Genomic DNA, 8,194 nt, shown 5'->3' with positions numbered 1-8,194 from the left:
TTAACATTACCAAAATGTATCATTACATAGAATTTAAGTTTCCCATACTCCTGCTCTTCAGAGATAGAAACTTCATAAATAGTACTTATGGTTTAAATTATGCATTTTATTTTCTTTCATTCAAATTTTGATAGGTATACATGCCTCTGGCTTTATTCAGGTAAATTCTAACATATATAATTAAGTGGCCTAGTGGTAAGAAATTGCACTGCAATCCCAAAGGCAGGCAGTTCAAATTCAGCAGCTGCTCCATAGAAGGATGGGCAATTTCCTCCTGCACAATTAACAGCCTCTGAAAACCCACTGGAAGGTCAGCAATGGGGCGGTTCCAATGCAACGGTACTCAACAACAGCAACTGTCAATGTATTTTGTGAGTATGCAAATATACTTATTTAAGTTTTTAACATAATAAAATACATACATAAGCAGCATTTTATATCATTTGAGTTTGGTATGTATATACATAAAAATGTATATACACACATATATGTATATGAGGCATCTGGCATTAAGGAGATACACCTAAAAAAGGGTACATTTTTGGAGAGCACAAATTGCTTCCAGAAGCATTACTCTTACGGTTTTAATTTTTTTATTTTGTTATCATGTTAAGATACAGAGTTACTGCAGCATCAGCACCAAAACAAAAAACTTCCTTATCTTCTGAATTGTTTCCAACTCTTAGCAATCTTGTTCAATAGAAAAGAACATTCCATAGGATTTTCATGGTTAGAGATCTTTATGGTAACAGGTTGTAACATCTTACTCCTGCAATTAGCAACATTTACATCTCATTTCCAAATTAAATGAACAAAAAGTCTGAAAATTAGGTTAGTTGAAAGGACCTTTTATCCCAATAACACTAAAAAGTTTAAAATAAAGCCTCTACACTGCCTTTTAGCTTCTTTAAGATAGCAAATATTTACTGAAACATTACCATATACAAAGCAACTTGTAAGATGCTTAGAGAGAAATAAAAATTGTTAAGGGGCATGTTCCACCTCCAGAGTGTGTATACATATGCGATTAAGCATTGTTTTTTGGGGGTTTTTTTTTATTATTAATTTCAATGAACATCTACAGAGATTTTGGAATTCCATTCATTCAAGCATTGTTTTTAAAAGTGAGTGTGGAGTCCAGGAGAGAAAAAGATTAATTAATGTGCCAATTTCAGAAAAATAACAGGAATAATGAGGCAGGAAGAAAGGAGGGTATTTTAGGGGAAAGAATGAAAGTTTGAATCTGAGAACCCAAAGATATGTATGGGGAATGAAGAGAGCCCAGTTTGAATGAGGTATATGAGACATGCCTGAAAAAACAGAGGTAGATAAATCAGAACCAGTATTTGGAGGAACCAGAATATAAAGATAAAAGCTCTCTACTCTGTGCTAAGTGACAAAAAAACCCCAAAAAACACCAAAATCCAAAACCACTAATAGTTTAAACTATTTTTAATAGTTTTAAGTGAATAGTTTTAACTAATAAGGACACAAATCAAAGTTGTGATTCAGAAAGACTGATCTGATTTTGTATACAAAATGAAATACAAGGAATAAAGCTAGGTGTAGAAAACGAATCTGGAGAGTGCAATCTATTAAAGTACTAATACAATCCACAAGCTAAGGTGATGGTGGAATGGAAAAGACAGCAGTTGGGAGATGGATCACAGAGTGGAAATGGATTTGGCAAGTAATGATCTAAGGTGTCCAAGAAAGAGAGGGTCAGAGATGATTCCGTTTATGCCTGAACAGAACAGAGAAAAATTTGAAAGAAGTGGGGGGAGGGAGGAATGGACCTTTTAAACACAGTTTTGTGGTACCAAAAGACCAATTACAAGAGAGGTTTTGTTTCCTCACTAGAAAACCCTGAACACTCTTCTGACCAAACTCTACTGATGCCCAGAGAGTATACATTTAGTGTAAAAAAAAAAAAAAAATGAGAAGCTATTCAAAGTACACAACATGATCAAACTTAAGTTCCACAGAACATCAGACTCCTATCTCAAACCTATACAAAAATGAATTCAAGATTAGTGACTTAAATCAAAGAATAAAATAAAAAATCTCTCAAAACACAGAATTAAATCTTTATGACCTTGGATTTGACAAGTGGACCCTTACATACAATATCAAAAACATCAATAAATTAGATTCTATGAAAATTAAAGACTTTGTTTGGTAAGCCAAAGGTCATAACAAGAAAGTACAAAGGCCAATGAGAAAATATTTGTAAATCATGTATCAGATAAAGGATTAGTATCCAGAACACTGGTATCATTTACTGTTTGAAAGTTTGCTCAACAAAAAGACAAACAATCCAATCCAAAAAAAAAACAAAGAACAAATAAACAGAATAGACATTTCTCAAAAAAATACATACAAGTAGTTAACAAGGACATGAAAAGATACATCATTAATCATTAAGGAAACGTAAATCAAAACCATGAGATACTCCAACAATGGTAGCTGTTTTAGCTGCCACCGAGTCAGACCCAACTCATGGCAATTCTACAAACAGAACAAAACACTTCATTATCCCCATGACTGCTGCGGACTGGACTATTATGATCTATAGGATTTTCAGAAACAGATTGCCAGATCTTTCTCCCTAATCCATTTTAATCTGCCTCTGCTGAAAACTGTTCAGCACTTTAACAGCATATAGCCTCCACTGACAAATGAGAGGTGGCTGTACAGGAGGTCACTGGCTGAGAATGAAACCGAGGGTGCCCACATAGGAAGGAAGAATTCTACCAATGAACCACCAATAACCTACTTACAACTGTTAGTATTATTGTTAGTTGCTGTTCTATAGACTGCAATTATAGAGACGTAATATGTACAGAGCAGAACTGTGTTTTAGTGTTCGAAGCTATAGTCTTTTAGATAGTCTTTTAGAAGCAAAGTGTCAGGCGTCTCTTCTGCAGCACCGCCAGGCATTTTATCATTTATGCCACCTTGTATGTCTATACAGAATCCAATATATATAAAAAATAAGTGTTGGTGAGAATGTGGAAAAATTGAAACTCTTGTGCATTTCTGATTAACAGTAATAATAAAATGCCTCCCCATACAGTTGGGCATTTGGCAGCTTCTCAAAAAGTTAACATAGACTTACCATATCCACTGCCCCAGAGTCTATTCTGACTCATGGTAATCCCATAAGACAAAGCAGACCTGCCCTGTAAGGTTCACAAAGCTGTCAATCTTTATGGAAGCAAACTGCCCTTTTTCCCACAGAGAAGTTGGTGAGTTTGAACTGTCAACCTCTTTCAGTTAGTAGTTAAGCATTATAATCACTGTACCACAGCGGCTACTTAGAATTATCACTGTCACTACCACTGCAATTTCAAAATTCCACTCATAGGAACATACCCAAAAGAATAGGTACTCAAATAAAGATATGTACGTGCATGTGTTCACAACAGCCAAAAATCAGAAACAACACAAACTTATTTCAGCAAATGAATGAATAAACAAAATATGGACTGGTGATTTATTTTCAAACACACACACACTCACACCCACACCCACAGACCCACACATCCAGCCACTGAAATGGCTCTATGGAGCACAGTGCTCCTCTAACACACATGGGGTCACCACCATGAGTTGGAATTGACTCATCAGCAATGTAGAATATTTAGTATAGGATATTCGACCTAAATTTATTCAAACATAAAAGGAAAAGCTGGCAGTCCTACTCAACCCAATGGCACCACTAAAGTAAAAAGTCTAGTAAATGGTTTTTGTTAAGATGATAGCCAATTGTGAACATCAAGGTTAACTAAAATTACAGAGTTTGCAAAGCATGTTCTACATCCTATTTGGTAAGTAGCAACTAGGGTCTTAAAAGTTTGCAAGCAGCCATCCAAGGTACAACTACAGGTCTTCACCTATCCAGAACAAGGCAAGAAGAAAAGCAAAGATTCACTGAAACAATCCACAAAACTGATGGACCACAAGAACCTCAATTTCAATGACCTTGAGATCAGAAAAATTAGATGATGCCATTCTGAAACAGATAACACACAAGATGATCCTAGACAGAGTACAGTTAAATGCAGAGTAAAACTCAAAAACAAAACAACAAAAAAAGACAAGCTTACTGGTCCAGCTGACTGGATACATTAACTGAGATTACAGTCCTCAGGGAGCTCTGGTGGCCTATTGGCAAGAAGTTGTGCTGCAATTCCAAAGGCACACAATTTGAGACCACCAGCTGCTCTGTGGGAGAAGGATGGACATTCTCCTCCTCCTGTGCAATTAACTGCCTTTGAAAACCTGCTGGAGGGTCTGTTGTGGCCCTAATACAACTTCTGAACTTGAAACAAAACCCAAACTTGTGGCTCAACCTTCAATCAATTAAAAAAGCCTTTTTTGGTGACCAGGAGCAAGGGAGGCACTCATTCCTTAGACAAACTGGGTCAAAAGAGCATGGATTAAATCCAGGAGGCAGAAAGGGTAAAACAGAAGGACTAATGGAAATGAGAATTATGGGGATGAAGTGGGAAAAGTGCATTATGCATATTGTCACCAATGTTATAAAGTAAAATTATGTATACATTTTTTGAATGAAAAACCAATTGGTTCTATAAACTTTGACTCAAATCACTTAAAAAAAAAGCGAAAGCCCCATGGAGCAACTCTATTCTCTAGCACATGGAGTCTCTAGGAGTCAGAATCAACCTAACAGAAACCTGACAAGTAATGAAAGATGACAGATAGAAAAGATCATTCCTCCTCTAGCCACATCATGCCCTTCTGGAGGCCAATGGTCAGCACTCTTGCTCCATCATGCTGTCTCTAGCTTTTTTGGATGACGTGCAGTGGATGAACAAATAGCAGCTTTATTATCAAGTTCTAAATTCTGGAATGATTGTCATCTCAGTGCTAATGATCTGGAAAGAGGTAATGGTAATTACCTGAACTGAAGTCCAATTGTAGTGATGCTCAGTGGCAACATGCCTTTCATAGAACCTGCATTTCACAGATCTCTTTTCCTAATAAATCAAGTTGATGATCCCTTAAGAATAGGAGAACCAACCAAACAATAAAAAAAAAAAAAAATGGGAGAACTAGCAATTTTAGGATAAAAGTAAAGTAAGTTCCTATAGTTCACTGTGTCTTGAAAATTAATGAAAAGCAAAATGAATCTATGAAGTTTTTGACCAAAGGAGATAATAATGGGATTGATGATCAGGACCATCTATCAACATTAGCTAGGGAAAAAAAGATGTTGTGGAAAGAGCAAGGGGATTTGTTCCTTACACTGGAACTGTGACAATTCTTATGAATGACTATCCCAAATTTAAGTACACACACCTCTTTCTGCTCAGTTTGTTCTATCAGGACTAAGATGTCTGCCTTGCTGTTCTAGGAAGAAGTGTTGTTACTGAATATTTGGAATATTGGCCCGTGACTTGTGGAATGGAGAACACACATTTGGGCGCTTTTAGGCATAATTGGTTTGCATTAGGTTGTTTTTACACATCAGAGGATGTATGTGTGCAACTCGCTATGCATTCAAGGGCACTTCAATCACAATTTCTTATGTTGTCATTGTACAAAAAATGTGAAAGTGTGACATCAGTGGATTTTTTTAATACATTAAAAGGATGAGAAGGGAGGGAAAGATCACATTTTGTGTAATTTCATATATATAAAATGTTGTCATTGTTGACTGCCATCGAGTGGAGCACAACTCATAGTGACCCAACAGACAAAAGACCTGAAGCCTTTCGATAACTATCATTTCTCAAACTTCATAGTTTCCAGAGGCACGTTGTTTAGGAAGTGGATGCCACTCCTGCTTCCCAAATTGTCTTAAACTGGGAGCTCCACCAAACACCGTCAACCATGGGTAACTGTTATGCCACTTGAAACGCCAATGGCACAAGGTTCAGCATTCCAGAAACTCCAGGTCACCTCAATACAGCATACTGATAGAAGAGTGCTGTACCGCTTAAAAGAATGTTCCTCCAAAATATCCTAAATAAATAAATTCAGAGACAGGCACTGGGAATGTGAGGGTAGTGGCAGGAAAGAAAAGTGGTGGTTGTATAATACTGTGAGTGTACTAAATGCAACTAAATCGTTCACTTTAAAATGGTTCGCTTTCTATTAATTTCATCTCAGAAAAAAAAGCAAAGCAAAACCAGCAGCATCTGCAAAATGCCAATCCATCCTGAGACTCCTGAGACACTAAACATTCTAGCCACCTAATTTTCTAGATAACCCCTGCCTCATTGTTTCAGCTCAGTTTCACGCAAATAAAATCCTCAATCTATACTTTGTCTCACACACTTTGGGCTTGGTATCAGGCAGGCTCAGTTCCAAGCTATCATGCTTGGTAAAGCAGAGGTCCAGTGAAAAGAGGGACTGACACAAATGGCTATAACAATGAGCACCACAACAATTATGAGTATGGTACAGGACCAGGCAGTGTTTCATTCATGGAGTTGCTGTAAGTCAGTGTCACTTTAATGACATCTCTGAAGCTTAGATCTAAGGAGCTGTGCTGCAAACCCAAAGGCACACAGTTCAATCCATCTTCTGCTCTGTGGAGAGAAGATGGGCAATCCTCTCCCATTCAATTTACTGCCTCTGAAAAATCTGCTGGAAGGTAACAATACAATACAATGCATTCCTATCAATTCAAATCCCACAAGCATTTTAAAGCTTAACTTCTAAGAAAGCAATTTACCCATTGTTGCTGTGAAGTGGGAACCAACTGCACAGTGGATCCTCCAGCAGGTTTTCAGAGACAGTAAATCACACAGAAGGAAACTGCCCATCTTTCTGCCAAGGGGCAGTTGATGGATTCAAATTGCATACATATGCATTGGCGGCACAATTCCTTAACACCACCAGAGTTCCCAAATTTACCCACAGTAGTCACTTCTATTTGGGAATAACCAGTTTTATACTATTATGACTATTCTTACCTGTTCTGAAAACTTATTTAATTCTGTATTATCACTAAAGAGTAAAAATGTTCAGTCTGGAGACTAAGGCCACCTGATTCAGGCCATAGTATTTACAACTTCTTGCTATGAGTCAGAAAAGCTAGACAATGCTCTTCCAGAGACCTGTGTAGATGCATTCAAAATAGTCCACCCATAGGCTATCCTACAACACAGCCTCTAACAAAACTAGGTTGTTCTGAACCCTTGGTAATAAAATTACCTTTAAACTAAGAAGGCTGAGAAAGCACCAAAATCTGCATGTGGTGTATGTCCATGCCGACTAAGAGGGGTTCATGCTGTGAGACCCAAAGTTCTCATGAGGATATCAAAACCAAAAAATATTTCAGCAGAGCTAGGTGTGCCTGTGAAAGGGTCAAGCATGCTTTCCTTATTAGGGAGCAGAAAATTGTTGTGAAAGTACTGAAGGCACAAGCACAAAGTCAGAAAGCTAAATAAAAAATGGTGCTTCTTTAATAAAACCTTATGATTTTTCTATTAAAAAAAAAAAGAAAAGAAGAAAGCTAGACAATAACTAGGGATGATATAAGAAGAATTGATGCTCCTGAGCTGTGGTGTTGGAGAAGAGTACTGAATATACCATGGACTGCCAGGAGAACAAACAGGTTCGTCCTAGAGAGCGTGAAACCAGGCTGCTCTTTAGAGGCAAGGATTCTGAAGCTTTGTTTGACATAACTCGGACATGCTGCAAGGAGGGACCTCGGAGAGGGACATCACGCTTAGAAGGGTGGAGGGACAGTGCAAGAGAGGAAGACCCTTGATAAGATGGACTGACTCAGTGACTTGGGTAATGAGGTAGATGTGTCAGAGACAATAAGGCTGGCACAGGATAGAGCAGGGTTAAGGGCTATTACACATAGGGTAGCTATGCAACCTATTATAGTATTAAACATCAAGTCACAAGCAATTTGACAGCACATAACATTATCATATGAGTGTTTACTTGCTATCTTCCCATTTTTCTGATAGTTTCAGACATGTATATTTTCCTATTGTTGTTGTTATGTGGCGTCGAGTCATAACGACCCTATGTACAACAGCCCTCAACTCTGCTCTGTCCTGTGCCAATGGCACTGTCTCCGAAACACCCATCCCGATTACCCCAGTCACTGAATCAATCCATCCACATCATAGAGGGCTTTCTCCTCCTGCGCTGTTCCTCCACTCTACCAAGCATGATGTCCCTCTCCAAAGACTGGTCCCTCCTT

At 37.9% G+C, this 8,194-nt stretch overlaps 1 protein-coding gene and 1 pseudogene across 2 annotated transcripts in view; one reads left to right on the top strand and one right to left on the bottom strand.

Moving 5' to 3' along the window:
• Nucleotides 1–8,194, bottom strand: part of LOC102852439 (chromosome unknown open reading frame, human C6orf106) — a 111,862-nt gene that overhangs the window by 85,066 nt on the left and 18,602 nt on the right. The window lies entirely within an intron of this gene.
• On the top strand, nucleotides 4,798–5,358 carry LOC102875994 (annotated as a pseudogene).

The sequence above is a fragment of the Elephantulus edwardii genome, unplaced genomic scaffold (assembly GCF_000299155.1).
Source record: "Elephantulus edwardii isolate Elephantulus edwardi_28Jun2011 unplaced genomic scaffold, EleEdw1.0 scaffold00017, whole genome shotgun sequence".
NCBI classification, from domain to species: domain Eukaryota; kingdom Metazoa; phylum Chordata; class Mammalia; order Macroscelidea; family Macroscelididae; genus Elephantulus; species Elephantulus edwardii.
The sequence above is the reverse complement of the archived record's forward strand: the minus strand, read 5'-3'. Positions and strand labels throughout refer to the sequence as shown.